Source organism: Narcine bancroftii, chromosome 10 (genome assembly GCF_036971445.1).
Source record: "Narcine bancroftii isolate sNarBan1 chromosome 10, sNarBan1.hap1, whole genome shotgun sequence".
Lineage (NCBI taxonomy): Eukaryota > Metazoa > Chordata > Chondrichthyes > Torpediniformes > Narcinidae > Narcine > Narcine bancroftii.
In genome coordinates, this window is record NC_091478.1 from 35,441,856 (window position 1) to 35,456,751 (window position 14,896).

The 14,896-nt window shown below is 38.0% G+C and overlaps 1 protein-coding gene across 7 annotated transcripts in view; it reads right to left on the reverse strand.

Annotated features, from left to right (window-relative positions):
* The window catches only part of ptenb (phosphatase and tensin homolog B), a 133,970-nt gene that overhangs the window by 69,871 nt on the left and 49,203 nt on the right, over nucleotides 1–14,896 (reverse strand). The window lies entirely within an intron of this gene.

Genomic DNA, 14,896 nt, shown 5'->3' on the forward strand with positions numbered 1-14,896 from the left:
AGTTGGTATTGCAGTTTATTCCCAATTGCCTGCATTTCATCCCAATCCTTCTAAACCTATCCTATCAATACATCTGTTCAAATACCTTTTTGTTGAAAATTGTACCTGCTTCGATAGTTTCCTCTGACTGCTTATTCCACAAATGAAAAAAAAAAACATTTTTGAAGGCCTCGATGAATTAAATGATTAAAATTTGGTGCATGATAAAGATGAGTGGACGCAGGACCAAAAAGTTTAAAATGGAAGGAATAGAACATTGCTTGAATGAATGGTCACAATAGTTACAATAACTCTAAGGGCAGAAAAAAGGAGATTGCACTCCAAGAGTGCCTTCATTGGAGCAGTGTAAAACACAAATATATGGAAATCATCTGGAGAATTATTAACGGTTATGTCAATCCACAAAACACATTCAACTTGCTTCCTGTAGTCCAGAACGTCAATATCCTCAGAGGTAATCAAAACACTACAAGCCAATGGCAATTTTCTTTCTGTTCTAGAACCAACAAAGCCTACGACATGCTATCCTTGAAAACTTGCTTACCAAAGCTAAACAGTGTAGTATTTGTCAAAGGTGCTCCAATGGCTTAGCAAGATGCTATATTCTGGCAATGCAGTTGTGTTAAATGGCCAGTAATATCATTAAGAGTGGATCCCAGATTCAAAACAGTTTAGTTTTGGAACCACTGCTTTTTATTTTTTTTAGATAAATACCTTTAATGTAGATGTTAGGAAATTGTTGCAAGTTTTCACACTACATTTATGTTTGTTCAGACTACAAAATGAGTAAAGGAGAATCTAGAAAATAATGGGGCAAACTCGGACAATCACAAAACACAAATCACCAAATTAAAACAAATCAACATTAATGAACCTTAGCCTTTCAGGATTTTCCCAATGTTCCTGAATGAAAAAATGCATTATCCTTCACGCAGAAAAAGATGCAATATGCAATACTCAAACAAGTACAGGTGTTGGACTTTGCAAGGTTAACCTAGGGCTGGACTTGCAAGAATGGAGGAGTTCTGGAGAGCACATTATAGAACAGACACCTGGGGTACAGATGTATGGTTCCATGAAAGGGCAACTCGTGTTGACAGGATGAAGAAGGCCGTGTTGGTATGCTTGCCTTCATCAATCAAGCTACTGAATACAGGAGCAGTGACATCATGTTACAACAGCAGAATATGTTGATAAGATCCACTTGGAGTATTGTTTGCAGTTCCGATCAAACAACAATAGGAAAAATATTATGTTGGAAAGGGTGCAGAGAAGATTCATGAGAATGGGATTGGTTGGCTTGAATTGTCAGGAGAGGCTAGTACATTTCTCCCTGGAGTTTGGGAGGCTGGGGAGACTTGGAGGTTTATAAAATGAGGGGCACAGAAAGGTAATTAGTTATTTTCCTAGGGTTGGGAAATATAAACCGAGAAGGAAGAGAATTAAGGTGACGAGAAAGATTTAAGTGAGCTGAACAGCACTTTCCGTGGATTCACGGATTGGTGCCAGTGGTGGAAACAAAAGTAATTGTATCATTCTAAAGGCATTTAGTTAAGTACATGGACAAGAAAGATTTTGGAGGAATCCGGGCCGAAGAGGGGCTAATAGGATCAGCATGGGCAAGATGTGTCAAAAGAACTGTTTCTGTGCTGTTGAACTCTACAAATCTAAAAAAACTTCCAGATAATTAATCTCCTGAATCATCCAAAAGCATTCCCAGTCAAGGATATTAGCTTGAGATAGCAGTTGATGTTTCTTTTTGTATTGTATTTGCAGATTTCTTTCTTGATTTGTTATACCCACATAACCAAAAATCAATTAGGAAAAACTTCAGCACCCTGGTTTTGGACCTCTAAATTCAATGCAAAAGATGCAATTGATCTTTCAGTTTTAATCTTGGAAATATGCTGATCCCTTCAGTTCATTGATAAATCATTGGGCCACAAAAGCATAATTGCAAATTGCCTGCACATGAAGTTATATCAGTAAACATTTGGCACTGCCATCTACAGTCAAATTATTCAATGAACTTGGTGTCCCCTGATTGTGAATAACTAATTTTCTTTTGCTTTTAGAACTTGTCAACTTGCCCTAAACAAACAGACCATGACTTATCCTCAATATAAATTAATTTTAAGAGGTTGGGAAATTCTCCAGTCAGCAAAGTCACAATTTAGTGCTCTACTACTTGGTCATTAATTATACCAGTGCAGTATTTAAAGGCATATTACCCCATTTAGTTTGCAATGAATATTAGCTGAGAGACAAATTCTTCACCAAAATAAACAATCCAATAATCAGGTTTTCTTTGCTGCACTTTCTCACATAAGCCAGATGGAAGAAAACTCGGCTTCTCTTGTGCGTATGGACAGAAGGCTTAGGAGGAACATAACTTGCAGGTAGTGTGCAAACTTGCCTGCAAAAATATCAACATTGCATTCTTCAGTTAAGACAGGAGCACTCCAGAATGAGAATAATACAACCCTTTAGTTCATCTGCATCTTATCAGCATCTCTTGCTGCTCATGAGCAGAGTGGGCAGTTAATCATCAACCATAGGGGGTTATAAATCTAGAGTTAGTCAAGGAGGACAGAATTCTTGCCTGAAAAGGCAATTGTGAACCAGATCAGTTCACAACCTTCAATTGATAAAGCTACTTTTTTTTTAATTGCCTTTTATTGAATTGACTGAATTTAAATCAACATATGGCACATTTAAATTATTAAACACAGCATATACCCAGTTAAATTTCCAAGAACTCCAAGAGGCCTTTGCCCAACAGGCATCCAGGATGCAAAAATCCAATGTGGTCTGGAGATTAATCGATAAATTCTAGAGACAGCAGATCACATTAACATTCTGATATTTGGACTAAGAAAAGTTTTAATCTGCGATAGTTGAAAATTGAAAAATTATTTTTCCCATGGGGAAAAGTCAGTGGGGAAGGGAGTTTAAAGATGTGGAGATCGAATCTTGCATAACATGGAGAGTGGTGAGTGTCTGGAATGGGCCAAGATGGGTAGTGGTGGAAGAAGATATAATAGAAGCATTTAAGAGGATTCCAGAGATGCACAAAATTTGCAGGGAATAGAGATGTGTTCAATTTTTCTTTATGTTTCGTACTGACTTCATGGCTAAAGAACCTGCTCCTGTGATGTAACTATGAAGAATTTGTTAATCTAACCCAAGAGGGAACGGTGAAGGTTCTCAGGCATCAAAAAAATTGAAAGGCAAACTGACAATACAACACATGATGAAATACAGGCAATAATAGATCATTTACAACAGTACCCAAATATTTCTATCCACCCCCCTCCCCCCACCCCAAAATAAATCAGGCTATACTCTCCTACTGGTGCATGAAGGTCAGTTCAAAAGAAGTGTGCAACATTTTAGATTGAGGTTTTCATCATTTGCCGTATGAAATATCAAACAGAACTTTTTTTTTTTTACATTGGATTGCTGGGGAAAACATTTTTCCAGCAGTTTTCCAACAAACTCCTGCAGCAATGCATAAGAAATGTGCTGCAGAAAAAAAGATATTTGCACAAATATGGAAAAACAGCAGAAATTATAAGGAGCTAAACCAGATTATGCTTATCAGCATTACCTTGACTCCAAACTGGCTAATTTACAGCATCAATGAATAAATCTTAAAAGAACTTCAACTTGGAGGATAGTTACGTCAAGTCAACCTCACGACCACAAGTCAGGTTTGGGTTCACAAACCTGACTTATTTGTCTTATCCATGTTTTATTAATCTTTGATAATCAACTATTTCAATTCTCTTCTGGGCAAGAACACATTTTATGTTGTCCACCATCTTGAATTCATGAAAAATACTGCTCTTGACAATACTCTAACCCATAAATGGTTCTATTCCCAAACTTCTGCTCTTCTGATCTATCACAATTTAATTTATAGTTCTTTCTTTCATATCACTCCATTATTTTTTTTCCCCCTGGAACCTTCTCAAACACATCAAGTATTGTCTTTTCATACTAGTGCTTATGACTTAGTCAATCTAGGCTATGCATCTCAAATTTTCCCCATGACCCAGTCTTCCATTCATTATGTAAAAAGCAACCTTGTCAGGCAAGCTTTGATTTACCCATTATGCCCTATTAAGTGCTATTTAACAACACCAAAAGTATGGTGCAAATGCAATTAATTGATACACAGTTAAGAAAGCCAAGACTGAAGTCCTGATACAACACCCTAGGCCCATATTGAGATATTGTGTGCCAATTAAATTCACTTTTCATGGAAATGCCCACTTCCTACCCAACTTTTAATCATCTCCCTTTCACCTAAACATAGATAGCCCATGATCAGTGCTTCACTGTGTTGCTGCAAACCATAGCAATTTGAATAGAATTTCAGTGGGGAAAACTAAAGTAGCAATGTGCCCAATGTCTATAAAAGGCCAAAACAATTCTGACACAACAGTGACCAGCAGGCAACTTCTAAATGCAAAAAAGGGGCGGGAGATAGTGACTACACGAATAAGAGGTCTAAGAAAAATATCACAAATTCTTGTGTGCTCAGGGTACATTTGTTTCTTTCTGTCTTATAGTGGGAATTTTTAACCTATTGGACCTGTACCTTCCTTGCTCAAAGTAGATTTAATTTGGTTGATTGAATTGTTGCCCTGCATTTGAAATTACCTCAAATTCAGGAGTAAATCATGAAAATCTGTAGACTCCGCGATTGAAGTAAAAACACAAAAATCTGGAGAGACTCAGCAGGTCAAACAGTGTCTTTTATGTAGCAATGGTAAAAATACATAATAAAAATACATAACTGACATGTTGGGCTTGAGCCCGAAACTCAGGAAGTTGCTTCAGAGTTCAACAGTCATTTTAACTAAACTTCAAGATATTGAAATTGTGCAGGTCCTTTAAGTGTAATATTTTCTTAAGGCAAATCATTCAAATGTTTTCTGAATTCAAGCCATATCTGGAGACAGCAAGGCAGATAGCCAAAGATTGGTTAAAGGGATAGACACAAATGGTCTCTTAAAGGAAGCAGGGTTGAGAATTCAAAGTAGCAAGCCTTTACAGATGGAGCGCAATATTAGCAACCACAGACGTTAAATTTAGGATGTCCATGACATCAAAATGGAAAACAGACAACATAAAAGACTGCATACCCACAGAAAATTATGGATGTGGATTGGTCAGGATCATGTAGGAATTAGAAAAAAAATGAAACAAATTTTCAAATAAGACAGTAGGTCATAGTTGTTGTACATCATTAATCACCTTTCTCCTCAGTAGAAATGCTTAATATGACTTATTTTTATCCATTAATAATCTTTTCTATCTTGCATTGTGGATTTGTATTGCAGGGGTGAGAAGGAAACAATTTGTTAAAGAGTTTTGGCAGAGGCATGGTTTGACTTCACATCTCATCAAAAGGGTATTAGAAACTTCATTATTTCCATGTACCAAAGCATGAATGAGGGCTTCAGCAGCAGATTAGACAAGGATAATAAATTATGTACATAATCTAAAAAAGGAGAGTTCAGCAAATGCAATTAAAAACAAAATAGAAATAAATTATATGTTCTTGTTTTTTTTTTCCGATCTTCCTGCTTGGATTAAGCATACAAGTTGCACCTTGGAACCTGATGGATTCAAAATGAACAAAATAAGCGGCAACAGTAAATGCTCTCTGGGAAAATAATTTTAAATGCCAATTTATGAAAATCTTTCAAACTTAAATGAGGCAGGCAACAAAAGCAAAAAGGGGGTCATAACTGCAGGGATAAATGTTTTCAATAGACTTTTGCGATGGAAACCAAATATATTGGTCTTCAATGTCTACATGAAGACAATCTGAATGCCCATCAAACAATATCTGGATATATTGAAATAGTTGTGAAGAAAAAAGGCATAGTTGAACTAGCATGCTTCCCCCCCACCCCCAGACCCTATACCTAGGTCTCCTTTTCTCCAGTTCTGCATACACAGGCGTACCCCTGACTAATTCTCAACTTTTCTCTCCTGCCTTCCTGTCCATGTCTTTGCCTCTTATGGACTCTGTTGGACATGCTGGGTTTCGCTAGCATTTGTGTATTTATGACAGTCACAGCACCTGCAGACCTTGTTTCACAACAGCTTTCCTCAATATTGTTTCCAAAATGACCCACAGACACTTAACGGATGAGAGATGAGAATAGATCTTCATGGCTGCAAACCATACAGCATGAAAGCAGGAAGAAATGTCATTACAGATATTCCTCTGGCTACAATTGAATAGCAGTAGTGGAAGTGTTGGGCATGGTGCAACAAAACTGGCAAAGAGCAGAAAAATGTTGCACAAATTTCAGTAATGGAGTCTCGTTATAAGAGTTAACAACGGAAATCAAATGTATCCTTCAATAGGAGGTTCAAATTCTACCCATGAAGCCCATTTGGATAAAATTCAATTTCCAGTTGATATGAGTGTGCAAGTTATCAGGTAATTACAAAGTAGCAAACAAAGTATTTCAAAGCATACTTTAAATGGTCAGTACAGTAAGTTTCAGATTATCTGAAATGCTCTGGACTGGACGTATATCAATTAAATGCATTCTTTGGATAACTGAGAAATCAGCAGGATCCTTGTGCCAGCCTTCACCAATCCTGCCCGGGAGTCCAAGATCCCCACTCATGCCACCGTCACAGAACCTGGCCGGGAGCCTGAGGTCCCTGCTCCAATCCCAGACATCTCTCCACTGCCGTTGCCTATACTGCTTGGGAGTCCAAGGTCTTGCCATCACACCCCCTCCCACCTGGATGCTATCGAAAAATCAGTGTCCCCTCCCCCCCCCCCCCGCCCCATGCAGTTACCCTAATGCCCGATTAGATTTGTTCTGATGCTGACTCTGGGGTCAGTGAAGAACTAAGTACAAAGGAGGGTAAAAAAGAAATCGAAAGAGAGAGGGGAAGGAGTTACCTGAAATGAGGACAATCTCCCCATGTGCTGCCTGACCCGCCGACCTCCTCCAATTGCTCACTGATGTTACCAAACTGTCACTAACAGTGCATCAGAGCTCCACATGAGAATGTTGGGTAAATTTTTCCCCCCAACTTGTGATATAATGTTACCGCCAAGATTTTTTTCAGATAACAGAATTTTGGTTAAGTAATTTATGGATAATCAGAAATCATGTCACACATCTTTAGTATACCCTGCTGGATATCCATTGGGATTTAATTTTGATAGGAATGAAATATATATTTAATTTACCGATTAAAAGAATGGATACAAACTACATTCAAGAAATAAAATGAAGCCTGGAAACTAAATGTGGATCTTCAGTTTCAATGAAACTGACCAGTTTTGATTTTACATTGTTGTCCATCCTTTGCATTGAGTATTTTTCAATAACTGCTAAACTAAATATGCTCCAAAAACATTCCTTAAGATGGCCCAAGGGCATTTTATAAGATGTGGGTATAGGAACCTAATTAAATGGATTCTCAAAGTTTACAGTGAAGTGAAATACAGCATAGCTGCATCTATATATTTTGAATATCAAATACAAATTGCAAATGGGAGTGCAAGAAGATGGAAACAAAATCAATTGTACAGCAATATAAAATAGGAAGCAGTGACGGCAAATAAATCCTAGGTTATTCAAAAGATTGAGGGAGTTATGTCAACCTTAGATTCTTAATACACAAAAAGGCAAAAACCACTGAAAACAGAATTTATTAATTTATTTTGAATTTTCATGGAATCTTTTCAGTTTCAGGTTATTAATGTCCTCGATATTCCAGATTGTATGCAACTTTGGCTTTCATCCACAAGGGGGATACCAGTAATCTAAAAAAACTAAACAGGAATTGCATTTTAAGGTACTGGGTATGACATCCATGCCAGATAATGCACATATGGAAAAAACAATAATATTGTATACAAGGAGCTTTATTAAAGATTGTTCAGTGCTAGCTTGAAAATTATAAGGCTCAAAGAAAAACACTTGCATTATTTCCATTGCTTTTAATTGTAGTTGTGAAGTCAAAAGTTAGTTTTGGATTTATTGTCAGAGTACATGCATTACGTCACACACAACTGTGAGATTCTTTTTCCTGTTGTCGAGGCAGAATTTTCACTTATTGGTAATGCAAAAACGGTACAAAACATACAGGTGTAAACAAACTGACTGAACAATCCAGAGAAAAATAATAATCAGCATGCAAAAGTAAGAGTCCTTAAATGAGTCCTAATTGAGTTTGTCATTGAGAAGTCTGATGGTGGAGGGGTAGCAGCTCTTCCTGAACTGGGTGGTACGAGTCTTGTGGCACCTGCACCTCTTTCCTGATGGTAGCAGCGAGAACAGAGCGCGTGCTGGATGGTGTGGATCCTTGGTGATTGCTTCTTCTCTCTGACGGCAGCATTTACTGTAGATGTTCTCAATGTTGGGGTAGGTTTGACCTGTGATGTCCTAGACTGTGTCCACTACAATTTGGAGGGTTTTTATGCTCAAGGGTATTGGTGTCCCCATACCAGACCATGATGCAGCCAGTCAGCGCACGTTTCACCAAACATCTGCAGAAATTTGTCAGGGTTTCTGATGTCATACCAAACCTCTGCAAACTCCTGAGGAAGTCGAGGGTCTGACATGCTTACTTCACAATGCCATTAGTGTGTTTGGACCAGGAAAAGTCCTCTGAGTTAGTGACTCCCAAGAACTTAAATTTGCTCACCTTCTCCACCTCTGATCTCAATGATCGTATACCTCTGGTTTTCTCTTCCTGAGTCAACAATCAGCTCCTTGGTTCTGATGACATTGGGTGCAAGGTTGTTGTTGGTGCACCATTCGGCCAAGTTTTTAAACTCCTTTCCTGTATGCTGACTCATCATCTTTTTTTAAAAGTTCACTACCGTGGTATCTTGGCAAATTGTAGATGGTGTTATCGTTGCACCAAGTCACACAGTCATAGGTGCAAACTATGTAGAGAAGGGGCCGAAGAAAGCAGATCTGTGGGGGGGAGGGGGGAGCAGTACTGATGGGGATCATGGAGATGTTATTGCCAATCCTCAGTGATTGTGGTCTGAAGGTAAGGAAATCGAGGATCCAATTACATAGAGGGGTGTTGAGTTCCAGATCTGGGAGTTTACTGACCATCTGAGAAGATGATGGTGTTAAATGCCAAACTGTAGTCATTAAAGAGCATCCTGATTGAAAGCATCTTTGCTATCCAGGGCTTTGTGTGGAGCCAATGAGATGGCATGTGCTGTTGACCTGCTGCTATGATAGGTGAATTGGCTTCATGTCACCACTCAGACAGGAGCTGATATGATTCAACACCAGCCCTTCAAAACACTTCATCTCTGTGATTATGTGCTACTAGTAGAGAGTCATTAAGGCAAGTTACTACACTCTTCTGGTATGATTGACACCTGTTTGAAGTAGGTGGGTACTTTGCCCTGATGGAGTGAGATGTTGAAGATATCCGTGAATATGTTGGTAAGTTGCTCAGCACAGATTTTTAATACTCAGCCGGATCTTAACTGAAATGTGTACCTCGCCCCAAGATCTATCAAAGGGGAGATTACAGTCCTTGAAGCTATAATGCAAAGGATAATACTTGCATTTCATGGACCAGATTCCAATTTACACCCACTTTTACTAGCTCTTGCCACATTAAAAATTTTCTTTTCTTCCTAATCGCTACATCTTTCCACAATATTTTCCATTTGCCATCTTAAGTACCATCTACATCCTTATGCTCATGAGCTTGTTATTGGATAAAGAGACAAACATAACTACCAACTATTTTGTTGGATTTGAATCTTCCCTCAACAAGCAAATTTTTGGCAATTGTTTACAATTTAATCTCAATCCATTTAATTGAATCTAGTCATGGCATAAGCACTACTGTGTCATTTCTTATGGCAAATGTCCGGTTTTAAAACACAAGGAAATTACTGAGACAATGCAAAGCGTGGGTCAAACCAACTTCACAGAAATCATTCAAACACTTAATTGTTGAATTAAAGAATGACCCAAAAAAGTAACATGTTCGATCAATATTTTACCAAATATTTGCGATGTGGTCAGTTATATTTCTGACTGGCATGTAATGTTTTCATTCGTCATATTTACTTTTAGTGCTTCCTAAATGGAAGCCCCAAATGGAAATTGTTCATTTTTTAAAAATCAATATGGTAGTGAAATGATTTATTTACTCATCATGAATATCTGATTTATTAACTTAAGGAAAATCCATCATTACTAGATTAAAAGTTTTGCAAAGTCAGCAATTTCTAATGACTAGTACTGCCACTGCAAACAAAATTTATTATAAAGTTCACAACATCTTCAAATTTGAGAGATAATAAACAAGGTATCCTTAGAAATGAAGCACAAAAGAAAATTTCGATTTGGATGGGATAGTTATTAACTATATTTTCGTCAGAAAAATAAGATGAACAAAATTCTAAAAGCACTAAAATTTAAGGTGAATCAATAATGAAATTTAAACAAAATGCAAGTTTCATTCTTGCAAGTAATAATTAAAAAGCAGAACTGGAATATCATACCAGAAATTCCATTCCCAAAACTGTAAAATAGCCGAGTGATTCTTATGCTTTCATCAAAAAAGCTTCCAAGAATTCTTGCATTTTCAATTACAAGTATAAAGATGGTGGTGTTTTTACCAAGGAGGAAGATAGAATTTGAGGCTACACACAATAGGCATTAATAAATCCAAAGAAATTCACAAGAACTTTTTACCTCATAGAAAATGTAGAACTCACCAGAACAAGTAACAGCTAAAGTAACAAACATGGATGCATTTAACATGTAACAAGAAAATATAAGAGGGTTATGTTGATACGGTTAGATGAAAGGGAGGTGATCATGGAACAAATACCAATCTGGATTTACCTGTAAATCGTAACGAGAAATACAAACAACGTTATCTAATTTGTTGATGGCTATCCCATGTTGCATCCCATTTATAATTATGAAGAGCTGCCTTGTTTCTTTGTCTTTGATCTTTCAAAAAGAGCATGCCATGGTCGATTCAATATTACCAACGCACAATTTTTTTTGTTCTTTCTTCAGCACTCTAAACCCTTCCAGTTCCAAATCAGAATTGCACACAATGGCTTAAGAAACATTCAACATTTAGAAATAAATGCAATAAAACTTTGATAATTGAATAACCGATCATTTAGAAATCCCAATGGTTCAATAGGATTCAGTTCCTGCAATCCTGTCAATTTCACGAGGCCCTATTTTGCATACTCCCTTTCATCTCACACGAGCAGTTTCCTATGCTCCCTTTAACTTTACTGGGACTGTTTCCCAGGCCCCTTTAAACACACTGGGGCATTTGTACCTTAAATATGCTGGATCGTGTTTCCTGTATGCCCTTTGATCTCACACTGGAAAACTTAAACAGCAACTTTTGAAAAAAAAAAGATTTTAGGTGTTGAGATATTAATAGGCCTAATATGAAATTAATTCAAAAATTTGCTAGTCCAGCGCTACCAAAAATCTAGCAATCCTGTAGGATTGATTTGCTGTCCTAACTATTTTCTGCTCATTTCTAATGTCTTAATCTCATTGTTATTTTTCTTGCATCTTTCCTACTAAATGTCAAAACAACCTCCATTTGGAGTAGTTCATCTCTCTTCATGAAGGTGGAGGAAAAATAAAATTAGAAAGTAATTGAAATTCTCAGCAGGTCATACAAAATCTCAGAGAGAAAAAAGTTAACATATCAAACGAACGATTCAACATGAACTTAAAAAAGTTGGAAAGTATTAACAAAGTTTATACTTTCCCCTCCCCCCCCCCCCACCCCAAGTTCTTAAGGATTATGGGACTGAAACATTAACCCCGATTTTCTCCACAGAATGCTCAAGCAGCTGTATTGAGGTTTAAAAATCTGATTCGCAATTAAGATTTCCAGTATTTGGTTTTTGACAAGAAATATTTGCTGCTTGAAAATCTTTTGGCCTTTTTACTTCATTGACTTTTTAAAAAATATATTGCTACAACTCTTTTTGCCTTCTTTCTCATTTAGTTAGACTTTTTCAATGCAATTCAATGGGCACAAGTTTTGTTTCAAGTTCATTCAGTTTGTCTGGTAGTTAATCCTTTTTTATTAAGACATCTTCCACTTCAGACATTTCCTTATTGCTCCAGTTTTCACTGAAAAAAAATGACATTTCCATATCATTGTTTATGAATCACTCATGCAATTCTTTAATTACTTATGGACCTTTGTAATGTTTAATTTGTTTGATATTCTTAACATTTAACATACTCATTTCGGACTCTTTTTTTTTAAAATTATTTTCCTCAAGCTCAATCTGCTCCACTTGGTCATTTACTCCTTTACTACTTATACATAATGTGCATATATGGACAAAATTTATTTTATCCTCACTTCGTCCATGGCCTTTACTCTTGTTAAGATGCAAACATCTCTAATCAGTTGGCAATACCTGATTCAATGAGATGATTGCTCTAATATCCGAAGTCCCAGAAAAACCTAAATCTATGATTAAAACTTAATTAAATTTAAATGCAAAACCTCTTCTGAATAAATTGACAAAAATTTCAATGTGTATTTTAGAAACTTACATTTTAAAATCAAATTTACCCATGTTATTAAAGTAGATACTGCCACTCATTGCATAAATCAATAGTCTCTTTTAAACTGCAGCACCTGGGTAGCCCTCTTGGGACCTGGGTGCAATTACTGGGGCAAAGGTGCTGGAAGCACCTTTCAAATTGCAGGGGGATCCACCTATTAAAATGCTAGCCTGGCAATTTAAGGGGGATCCCACCCCGGCAATGACACGTTATGTACTCTCCGGAAGTACTGCTGATGTTCGGATGCTGGCTGCCCAGTGACGCACGCACGCAAGCACTGATGGCGCCAGAATAAGCAGGTTGGCCATTTTAGTTTTCATATTGCCCTTGGACACGACCTAGGTAAGTTTAATTGGGTTCCCTGGCTACTTCTAAGGTCGGTCAAGGACCCAGCTGCATTCAGACAGGGTTGATCGGGTCGAACCCTTTCTAACTATTGCGTAACTGGTGCACTAACCAGGCAAATTGCCCAGTTAACCCCATTTTACACAGCAGTTTGAAAGGGCCTAATGGCCTTGCCCAGGAGATAAAACAAGGATCAAAGTTACTGTTTTCAACTGACAAAGCAGCAGCACAGGCTCTCTTTCGATTTCTTATTATGGTTGATTGGAAGGAATAACAAGTCACAATATTACAAATGAAAGATTAACTAATGGGCTTTTTTTTTTAATCCATGTGGCAATATATTTGCCATTTTTATTCTTTCCAGGCAAAATAATAATTACCAATTTACTCTCACACTTTAGACAAAAGAACAAAGTAAGCCATTTGGGGATTAAAAAGCCTGCAACATCACAGGCTCCAAACTTCACTCCTTCGAGGACATCTCATGAGCTCTTTAAAAAAAAGCAGCCTTAATCCTCAAAGACCCCCACCACCCAAGCCATGCCCTCTTCACTCTGATACCATTTGGGGAAAAAGGTACAGGAGCTTAAAGAATTGGACTCAACAGCACAAGGACAGCTTCTTTTCCATTGCCATCAGATTCCTGAATGACCAATGAATCAAAGACACTACCTTAATTTTGTGCACTATTATTTTAATTTTTTTATAGTAATGTCACAAGATGGTTATAACAGGAGCTTTTGCACGACGACGCTGCCGCAAAACACCGAATTGTTCATCACAATGAATTCTGATTCTTCTTGAACGATGGTGCGATTGAGGCCGGTTTGAAACAGGTGGGTACCACACTCTGTCAGAGCGAGATGCTGAAGTTATCCATGAAAACATTGGCCAGTTGCTCAGCACATTTTCAGTTCTCAATGAAGTATTTCATCTAGACTGATGCATCACTTAAATTCACTCTCCTGAGGGAGCCCATATACATCATCTTTGGATACTGACAGTCGAGGATCATCAGGGGATGCGGGGGAGTGCAGTGGTTTTTCCTTGTTCTAGTGGTCAAAAATTGTTCATGTGGCAGCGAGCTCATTTGGGAATGAAGCTTTGATGTCTCCAATTGCATCGGATTTGGCTCTGAAACAGGTTATGTCATTTAGGTCACGCCACAGCAGTCAGGTATCCTGTGCTTTTTCCATTCTCATCTGAAATCTCCACTGCCCATCAGGTAGCTTTCCATAGGTCATGCCTGCTCCTTCAGTAGCATTCTGATTTCTGGCCTTGAATGCTTGTGATATGGTTCTCAGCAAGTTCTGGATTTTATTGCTTGCCCGGGGAAAACCAATCCAACATTGACTATTCTGATCTTTTATTTTCTTGATGAGTTTGATTCCCACTTTTCAATATCAGCAAGTCATACAGCAAAGTAAATTACTGCCACAAATTACCCTTTCATATTCCAATTAATTAGTCCACATCTTCAAGTTAAAGCATGATTACTCCAAACTTGTACAGATATTCCCCGATGTACGTCAGAGTTCAGTTCTGACCGACTGGTCATATCTCGAAATGGATGCATTGGAAATTCACTGTATCCGTTTTATCGTTTGTCCATTGGAAGCAGGGTGGTGGGATCAGAGCGAGGGCTGGTGGCGGGTTGCTTGGAGGGAGCGGGGGCAGTGGGATTGGTGTGAGGGCTGGTGGCAGACTGTCAGGAGGGAGCAGTGTGGGGACCGACAGCAGGCCGCTGAGAGAGTCCCCTGACAGCCCACCACCAACCCACAACGATAGATGGCGGTGATGGTTAATTTATACAGGTTTCCCCCCCATGGTATGAATGGATGGTTATAAGTTACATGGGTCACAAGTCAGCAACAAACTGTATACAAAAGAAGTGGAAATACAGGAGAGACAGCATGTGCTTTACTGTATGGCTTTCTCATGTA